The 9,427-nt window shown below is 41.8% G+C and overlaps 1 non-coding gene across 1 annotated transcript; it reads left to right on the plus strand.

Annotated features, from left to right (window-relative positions):
- The first annotated feature begins 8,919 nt into the window (after positions 1 to 8,919).
- LOC112768745 (small nucleolar RNA R71) lies at positions 8,920 to 9,027 on the plus strand. The gene has a single exon (XR_003186139.1). It is a non-coding gene; the product is annotated as a small nucleolar RNA R71 (small nucleolar RNA).
- The last annotated feature ends 400 nt before the right edge of the window (positions 9,028 to 9,427 follow it).

Here is a 9,427-nt window from a genome sequence, read left to right on the forward strand (position 1 = left end):
CCCTAAAATCGTGACCATAGACCCTTTTAGGTCACTCTCCAAAACCGTGACCATAGACCATTTTAGGTCACCACCAAAACCGTGATCATAAACCCTTTTAGGTCACCCTTTCAAAAAACCGTGACCGTAGACCTCTTTAGGTCACCCCCCAAAACCATGACCATAGACCCTTTAGGTCACCCCCCAAAACCGTGACCATTGACCTTTTTAAGTCACCCTTTCTTAAAAAACCGTGACCATTGACCTTTTTTGTCACTGTAAAAAAACGTGATCATAGACTCCTTTAGATCACCCCTAAAACTGTGACCATAGACCTTTTTAGGTCACCCCCTAAAACCGTGACCATAGACCCCTTTAGGTCACCCCCAAAACCGTGACCATAGACCCTTTTATGTCACCCTTTTTTGAAAAACCGTGACCATAGACCCTTTTTTGTCACTGTAAAAAACCGTGACCATAGACCCTGGTGCACGAAATTGTGATGTCCAGGCTCAAACAATCCCTGGCAACGTGAGCAACTTGGTGCGCTGATCTCAATACATAATTGTCACAACTTCGATACAACTAACCAGCAAGTGCACTGGGTCGTCCAAGTAATACCTTACGTGAGTAAGGGTCGAATCCCACGGAGATTGTTGGTATGAAGCAAGCTATGGTCACCTTGTAAATCTCAGTCAGGCAGATATAAAGTGATAATGGTGTTTTCGAATATTATATAATAAAATAGGGATAGAGATACTTATGTAAATCATTGGTAGGAATTTCAGATAAGCGAATGGAGATGCTTTTCGTTCCTCTGAACCTCTGCTTTCCTGCTATCTTCATCCAATCAGTCTTACTCCTTTCCATGGCTGGCTTTATGTGATACATCACCACTGTCAACGGCTACTTTCGGTCATCTCACGGGAAAATGATCCAATGCCCTGTCACGGCACGGCTAATCGTCTGGAGGCATCACCCTTGTCAATGGCTTCATCTTATCCTCTCAGTGATTAATATGCTCACGCACCCTGTCACGGCACGGCTATTCATCTGTCGGTTCTCGATCATGCTGGAATAGGATTTACTATCCTTTTGCGTCTGTCACTAACACCCTGCAATCGCGAGTTAGGAGCTCGTCACAGTCATTCAATCATTGAATCCTACTCGGAATACCACAGACAAGGTTTAGACCTTCCGGATTCTCTTGAATGCCGCCATCATTCTAGCTTACGCCACGAAGATTCTGGTTAGGAGATCTAAGAGATACTCATTCTAGCTTATTTCATGTAGAACAGAAGTGTTTGTCAGACACGCGTTCATAAGGGAGAAGGATGATGAGCGTCACACATAATCATCGCCTTCATCACGTTCTTGGGTGCGAATGGATATCTTAGAAGCGAAATAAGAAGGATTGAATAGAAAACAGTAGTACTTTGCATTAATCTTTGAGGAACAGCAGAGCTCCACACCTTAATCTATGGAGTGTAGAAACTCTACCGTATGAAAATACATAAGTGAAGGTCCAGGCATGGCCGAGATGGCCAGCCCCCTAAAACGTGATCACAGGATCAAAATACAATCCAGGATGCCTAATACAATAGTAAGAGGTCCTATTTATAATAAACTAGTCACTAGGGTTTACATGAGTAAGTAATTGATGCATAAATCCACTTTCGGGGCCCACTTGGTGTGTGTTTGGGCTGAGCTTGAGTGTAGCACGTGCAGAGGCCATTTGTGGAGTTGAACGCCAAGTTCTGTGCCAGTTTGGGCGTTCAACTCTGGTTTTGGATCCTTTTCTGGCGCTGGACGCCAGATTTGGGCAGAAGGCTGGCGTTGAACGCCAGTTTACGTCGTCAATTCTTGGCCAAAGTATGGACTATTATATATTTCTGGAAAGCCCTGGATGTCTACTTTCCAACGCAATTGGAAGCGCGCCATTTCGAGTTCTGTAGCTCCAGAAAATCCACTTTGAGTACAGGGAGGTCAGAATCCAACAGCATCAACAGTCCTTTTTCAACCTCTGAATCTGATTTCTGCTCAAGTCCCTCAATTTCAGCCAGAAAATACCTGAAATCACAGAAAAACACACAATCTCATAGTAAAGTCCAGAAATGTGAATTTAACATAAAAACTAATGAAAACATCCCTAAAAGTAACTAGATTCTACTAAAAACATACTAAAAACAATGTCAAAAAGCGTATAAATTATCCGCTCATCACAACACCAAACTTAAATTGTTGCTTGTCCCCAAGCAACTGAAAATCAAATAGGATAAAAAGAAGAGAATATACTATAAATTCCAAACTATCAATGAAACATAGCTCCAATCATATGAGCGGGACTTATAGCTTTTTGCCTCTTGAATAGTTTTGGCATCTCACTTTATCCATTGAGGTTCAGAATGATTGGCATCTATAGGAACTTCAGATTTCGAATAGTGTTATTGACTCTCCTAGTTCAGTATGATGATTCTTGAACACAGCTTCTTTATGAGTCTTGGCCGTGGCCCTAAGCACTTTGTTTTCCAGTATTACCACCGGATACATAAATGCCACAGACACATAATTGGGTGAACCTTTTCAGATTGTGACTCAGCTTTGCTAAAGTCCCCAATTAGAGGTGTCCAGGGTTCTTAAGCACACTCTTTTTTTTTTTTTTTGCTTTGGACCTTGACTTTAACCGCTCAGTCTCAAGTTTTCACTTGACACCTACACGCCACAAGCACATGGTTAGGGACAGCTTGGTTTAGCCGCTTAGACCAGGATTTTATTCCTTTAAGCCCTCCTATCCACTGATGCTCAAAGCCTTGGGATCCTTTTTATTTGCCCTTGCCTTTTGGTTTTAAGGGTTATTGGCTTTTTCTGCTTGCTTTTTCTTTTTTTTTTTTTTTGCCTATTTTTTTCTTTTTTCTTCTTTTTTTTTTTTTTTTTTTTTTTTGCAAGCTTTGTTCTTTGCTGCTTTTTCTTGCTTCAAGAATCATTTTTATGATTTTTCAGATTATCAAATAACATGTCTCCTAGTCATCATTCTTTCAAGAGCCAACATATTTAACATTCTTAAACAACAACTTCAAAAGACATATGCACTGTTCAAGCATACATTCAGAAAACAAGAAGCATTGTTGATGACAAGTCATCGTAGCCTATTTTAGCTAGTCTTTTTCTTTAGTTTTCATTAGAATTATGCACTTTCTTGAGCTACAAGCAAGCTAATTGAGTAGATTTTCATGTTTCCCTTGATTGAACCAACCATATATGAATTTATGCCATTTCATGAGGTTTTATGCTATATTTGTTGCATATTATGAAAGAATGAAGATCTCATGATTTTGAGCATAGCTTTGATGAGTTTGGTTGATTAATGATAGGTGAAGAAAGTTTGGAGAAAGGTTGAAGCAAAGAGGAATGGCTAGAAGTGAAGAATGGAATAAGTGAAATTGAACTTGGAGGCATGAAGTTAGCCCCAACGTTAGCCCCCTAACTTGGAGGCTAACGTTGGGCATGAAGTACTCCCTGGGCTCCCCACGTTTGAGCCAACGTTAGCCCCCTAACTTGGAGGCTAACGTTGGCACATGACATTGCAAGGAAGAGGCCAACGTTAGCTCCAACGTTAGCCCCCTAACTTGGAGGCTAACGTTGGAACTTGAAATTCATCCCTGGGCAAGCCAACGTTTGCGCCAACGTTAGCCCCCTAACTTGGAGGCTAACGTTGGCACATGAATCACAAAGGGAGGGGCACCAATGTTTGCGCCAACGTTAGCCCCCTAACTTGGAGGCTAACGTTGGCACCACTAGCACTAAGCAAGGCCAACGTTAGGGTCAAAGTTAGACCCCTAACGTTGGCACCAACGTCCAAACCAGAAAATCATGCTTGCTGCTATGATAAGTTGGGGTCAAAGTTAGACCCCTAACTTTGGCCCTAACGTTGGGACCAACTATGGCTAACTTCAAAACCGGTTCAATTGGTTCACTTCGGTTCTTCTTCAAACTTCAAGAGCAATCAACCAAGGCCTCTTTCAACCCAATTCCACCAAGAACAAAGGCCCAACTCAAGGCTTGAAGATCATTTTGGAAAGTGTATAAATAGGATAGAATTCAAGTTATTCGGGGAGCTTTCCTTTTAGAATTTTCATAATAGTTTTCGGAGAGCTTTTGTTACTGAGTGAACTTTAATTTCTTGCTTTCATTACTTTCAATTTCATTTTACATTTGTCTTGGATCTTGGATTGGAGAATTGAAGAAATTCTGTTTCAATCTCAATCTTGGATCTCTCTGCTTTCTTTACTGTTAATTGAATTCCATTTCCGGTTCATTGTTCTTCATCTCTTTTCTTTGCAATTTACAATTTCCTTGCTATTGTTCTTGTTGGATCTATGAAGGCATTGAGATCTAGACTTGGTTTTCTAGTCTCTGGGTCCTGAGATCTGAATTTCTCATTTCAATTCCCTGCTTATTGCTTTTTCTGTTCATTTACTTTACTGCTTCATGATCCGGTTCAATCCCAATTCCCTTTCCCTCTTCTGTTTGATGCAATTTAGTTTTTCCTTGTTTAAATTCTGCAAATCCATCCCCCAATTCCCTTTACATTTCAAGCAATTTATATTCCTTGCACTTTAAGATTCCGCAATTTACATTTTATGCACTTTAAGTTTCTGCCATTTAATTTCTTGTTCTTTAAGATTCAGCAATTTAATTCCCTGCTTTCTTTAATTTCATGCAATTTACATTCTGCAAGTCACAAATCACTCAACCAACACTTGATTCGCTTGACTAAATCAACCACTAAACTAAAATTGCTCAATCCTTCAATCCCTGTGGGATCGACCTCACTCCCGTGAGTTTTTATTACTTGATACGACCCGGTACACTTGCCGGTTGGATTGTGATGTTTAGTGAGAAATTCGTTTCTCACCAAAATATCCCATCAATTGTCACCACATCAATATAATTAAACTAAGTTCAAGGATAAATTCGAAACTCATGTACTTCTTGTTCTTTTGAATTAAAACATTTTTCATTTAAGAGAGGTGATGGATTCATAGGACATTCATATCTTTAAGACAAAGTTACTAACTACTAATGATCATGTAATGAAGACACAAACATAGATAAGCACATAACATGGAAAACAGAAAACAGAAGAAAGAAGGACAAGGAATGAATCCACCTTAGTGATGGTGGCGTTTCCTTCTTGAGGAACCAATGATGTCCTTGAGCTCTTCTATGTCTCTTCCTTGTCTTTGTTGCTCCTCCCTCATTGCTTTTTGATCTTCTCTTATTTCATGAAGCATGATGGAGTGCTCTTGATGTTCCACCCTTAGTTGTCCCATATTGGAACTCATTTCTTCTAGGGAGGTGTTGATTTGCTCCCAATAGTTTTGTGGAGGAAAGTGCATTTGAGGCATCTCCGGGATCTCATGGTGATGAGCTTCATACGCCTCTTGAGCTCCATGACTGGGCTCTCTTGCTTGCTCCATCTTTTTCTTAGTGATGGGCTTGTCCTCTTTGATGAGGATATCTCCCTCTATGTCAATCCCAGTCGAATTGCATAGGTGGCAAATGAGGTGAGGAAAGGCTAACCTTGCCATAGTGGAGGACTTGTCAACCACCTTGTAAAGTTTTTGAGGTATAATCTCATGAACTTCCACCTCTTCTCCAATCATGATGCTATGGATCATGATGGCCCGGTCTATAGTAACTTTAGACCGGTTGCTAGTGGGAATGATTGAGCATTGAATAAACTCCAACCATCCTCTAGCTATAGGCTTGAGGTCCAATCTTCTTAGTTGAACTGGCTTGCCTTTGGAGTCAATCTTCCATTGAGCTCCTTCTACACATATGTCCATAAGGACTTGGTCCAACCTTTGATCAAAGTTGACTCTCCTTGTGTAGGGGCGTGCGTTTTCTTCCATGTATGGCAAGTTGAACGCCAACCTCACATTCTCCGGACTAAAATCTAAGTATTTCCCCCGAACCATTGTAACATAGTTCTTTGGATCCGGGTTCTTACTTTGATCATGGTTCTTGGTGATCCGTGCATTGGCATAGAACTCTTGAACCATTAGGATGCCGACTTGTTGGATGGGATTTGTTAGAACTTCCCAACCTCTTCTTTGAATTTCATGTCGGATCTCCGGATACTCATTTCTTTTGAGTTTAAAAGGGACCTCAGGGATCACCTTCTTCTTGGCCACAACATCATAGAAGTGGTCTTGATGGGCTTTGGAGATGAACCTTTCCATCTCCCATGACTCGGATGTGGAAGCTTTTGTCTTCCCTTTCCCTCTTCTAGAGGATTCTCCGGTCTTTGATGCCATCAATGGTAATGGAAAAACAAAAAAAAGCTATGCTTTTACCACACCAAACTTAGAATATTGCTCGCCCTCGAGCAATAAACAAAAGAATAGATGAAGAAGAAGAAGAAATGGAGGAGAGGGAGAGGGTGATGTGGTTCGGCCAAGAAGGGTATAGAGGGGTTGTGTTGTGTGAATTTGGTGAAGAATGGAGGTCTTTATATAGGGAATGGAGGGGAGGTTAAGGTTCGGCCATATGGGTGGGTTTGGGTGGGAAATTAGTTTTGAATTTTGAAGGTAGGTGGAGTTTATGAGGTAGGTTTATTGGGAAGAGTGGGTGGATGTGAGTGGTGAAGGTTTAGTGGGGAAGAGAGATTGAGGTGATTGGTGAGGGGTTTTTAGGGAAGAGTGTTTATGGGGTTGTGTGAAAGAGAGTGGTGAGAAGAAGTGAGTGGAGGTAGGTGGGGATCCTATGGGGTCCACAGATCCTGAGTGGATCCTGTGGGGTCCACAGATCCTGAGGTGTTCAAGGAGTTACATCCCTGCACCCATTAGGCATATAAAAATGCCTTTGTACCCAACTCTGGGCGTTCAGCGCCAGGTTGGTGGCCATTTTGGGCGTTCAACGCCCATTTGTGTGCCATTTCTGGCGTTGAACGCCAGAACCATGCCTGTTCTGGCGTTCAGCGCCCAGAAGCTGCCCATTTTGGGCGTTCAGCGCCAGAACCATGCTTTGTTCTGGCGCTGAATGCCAGACAGATGCTCCTCCAGGGTGTGATTTTTCTTCTGCTGTTTTTGATTCCATTTTCAATTTTTCTATTTATTTTGTGACTCCACATGATCATGAGCCTAAGAAAACATGAAAAACAATAAAAATAAGAATTAGATAAACATTGGGTTGCCTCCCAACAAGCGCTTCTTTAATGTCAATAGCTTGACAGTGGGCTCTCATGGAGCCTCACAGATGTGCAGAGCTTTGTTTAAACTCTCCAACACCAAACTTAGAGTTTGGATATGGGAGTTCAACACCAAACTTAGAGTTTGGTTGTGGCCTCCCAACACCAAACTTAGAGTTTGACTGTGGGGGCTCTGATTGACTCTGCTTGGAGAGAAGCTTTTTCTGCTTCCTCTCCATAGTTGTAGAGGGAGATCCTTGAGTTTTAAACACAAGGGAGTCCTCATTCCATTGAAGGACTATTTCACCTCTGTCAACATCAATCACAGCTCTTGCTGTGGCTAGGAAAGGTCTTCCTAGGATGATGGATTCATCCTTTTCCTTTCCAGTATCCAGGACTATGAAATCAGTAGGTATGTAAAGGCCCTCAACCTTTACTAATACATCTTCTACTTGTCCATAAGCCTATTTTCTTGAGCTGTCTGCCATCTCTAGTGAGATTTTAGCAGCTTGCACCCCATAGATTCCCAGTTTCTCTATTACAGAGAGGGGCATGAGGTTTATTCCTGAACCAAGGTCACAAAGAGCTTTAAAGATCATAGTGCCTATGGTACATGGTATTATGAACTTTCCAGCATCCTGTCTCTTCTGAGGTAATGTCACTTGATCCAGATCACTCAGTTCATTGATGAACAAGGGAGGTTCAACTTCCCAAGTATTAATGCCAAATAATTTGGCATTCAGCTTCATGATTGCACCAAGAAACTTGGCAGTTTGCTCTTCAGTAACATCCTCATTCTCTTCAGAAGAGGAATACTCATCAGAGCTCATGAAGGGCATAAGGAGGTTCAATGGAATCTCTATGGTCTCTAGATGAGCCTCAGAGTCCTTTGGTTCCTCAGAGGGAAGCTCCTTATTGATCACTGGACGTCCCAGGAGGTGTTCTTCCTTGGGATTCATGTCCTCTCCTCTCCTCACAGGTTCGGCCATGGCGCTTATGTCAATGGCCTTGCACTCTCCTTTTGGATTCTCTTCTGTATTGCTTGGGAGAGTACTAGGAGGGATTTCAGTGATCCTTTTACTCAGCTGGCCCACTTGTGCTTCCAGATTTCTAATGGAAGACCTTGTTTCATTCATGAAACTTATAGTGGCCTTAGATAGATCAGAGACTATATTTGCTAAATTAGAAGCATTTTGTTCAGAGTTCTCTGTCTGTTGCTGAGTTGATGATGGAAAAGGCTTGCTGTTGCTAAACCTGTTTCTTCCACCATTATTAAAGCCTTGTTGGGGCTTTTGATCCTTCCATGAGAAATTTGGATGATTTCTCCATGTTGAGTTATAGGTGTTTCCATAAGGTTCACCTAAATAATTTACCTCTTCTATTGCAGGGTTCTCAGGATCATAGGCTTCTTCTTCAGAAGATGCCTCTTGAGTACTGTTGGATGCAGCTTGCATTCCATGCAGACTCTGAGAGATCATATTGACTTGCTGAGTCAATATTTTGTTCTGAGCCAATATGGCATTCAGAGTATCAACCTCAAGAACTCCCTTCTTCATAGGTGTCCCATTACTCACAGGATTCCTTTCAGAAGTGTACATGAACTGGTTATTAGCAACCATGTCAATGAGTTCTTGAGCTTCTGCAGGCGTTTTCTTTAGGTGAATGGATCCACCTGCAGAAGTGTCCAGTGACATCTTTGATAGCTCAGATAAACCATCATAGAATATATCCAGGATGGTCCATTCTGAAAGCATGTCAGAAGGACACTTTTTGGTCAACTGTTTGTATCTTTCCCAAGCTTCATAGAGGGATTCACCTTCTTTCTGTCTGAAGGTTTGAACATCAGTTCTAAGCTTGCTCAGCTTTTGAGGAGGAAAGTACTTGGCTAAGAAAGCCGTGACCAGCTTATCCCAAGAGTTCAGGCTGTCTTTGGGTTGAGAATCCAACCATAATCTAGCTCTGTCTCTTACAGCAAAAGGGAAAAGCATGAGCCTGTAGACTTCAGGATCTACTCCATTAGTCTTAACAGTATCACATATCTGCAAGAATTCAGTTAAGAACTGAAAAGGATCTTCAGATGGAAGTCCATGAAACTTGCAGTTCTGCTGCATCAGAGAAACTAACTGAGGTTTCAGCTCAAAGTTGTTTGCTCCAATGGCAGGAATGGAGATGCTCCTTCCATGTAAATTGGAATTAGGTGCAGTGAAGTCACCAAGCATTCTCCTTGCATTGTTGTTGGGTTCGGCTGTCATCTCC

This window comes from Arachis hypogaea, chromosome 17 (genome assembly GCF_003086295.3).
Source record: "Arachis hypogaea cultivar Tifrunner chromosome 17, arahy.Tifrunner.gnm2.J5K5, whole genome shotgun sequence".
Lineage (NCBI taxonomy): Eukaryota > Viridiplantae > Streptophyta > Magnoliopsida > Fabales > Fabaceae > Arachis > Arachis hypogaea.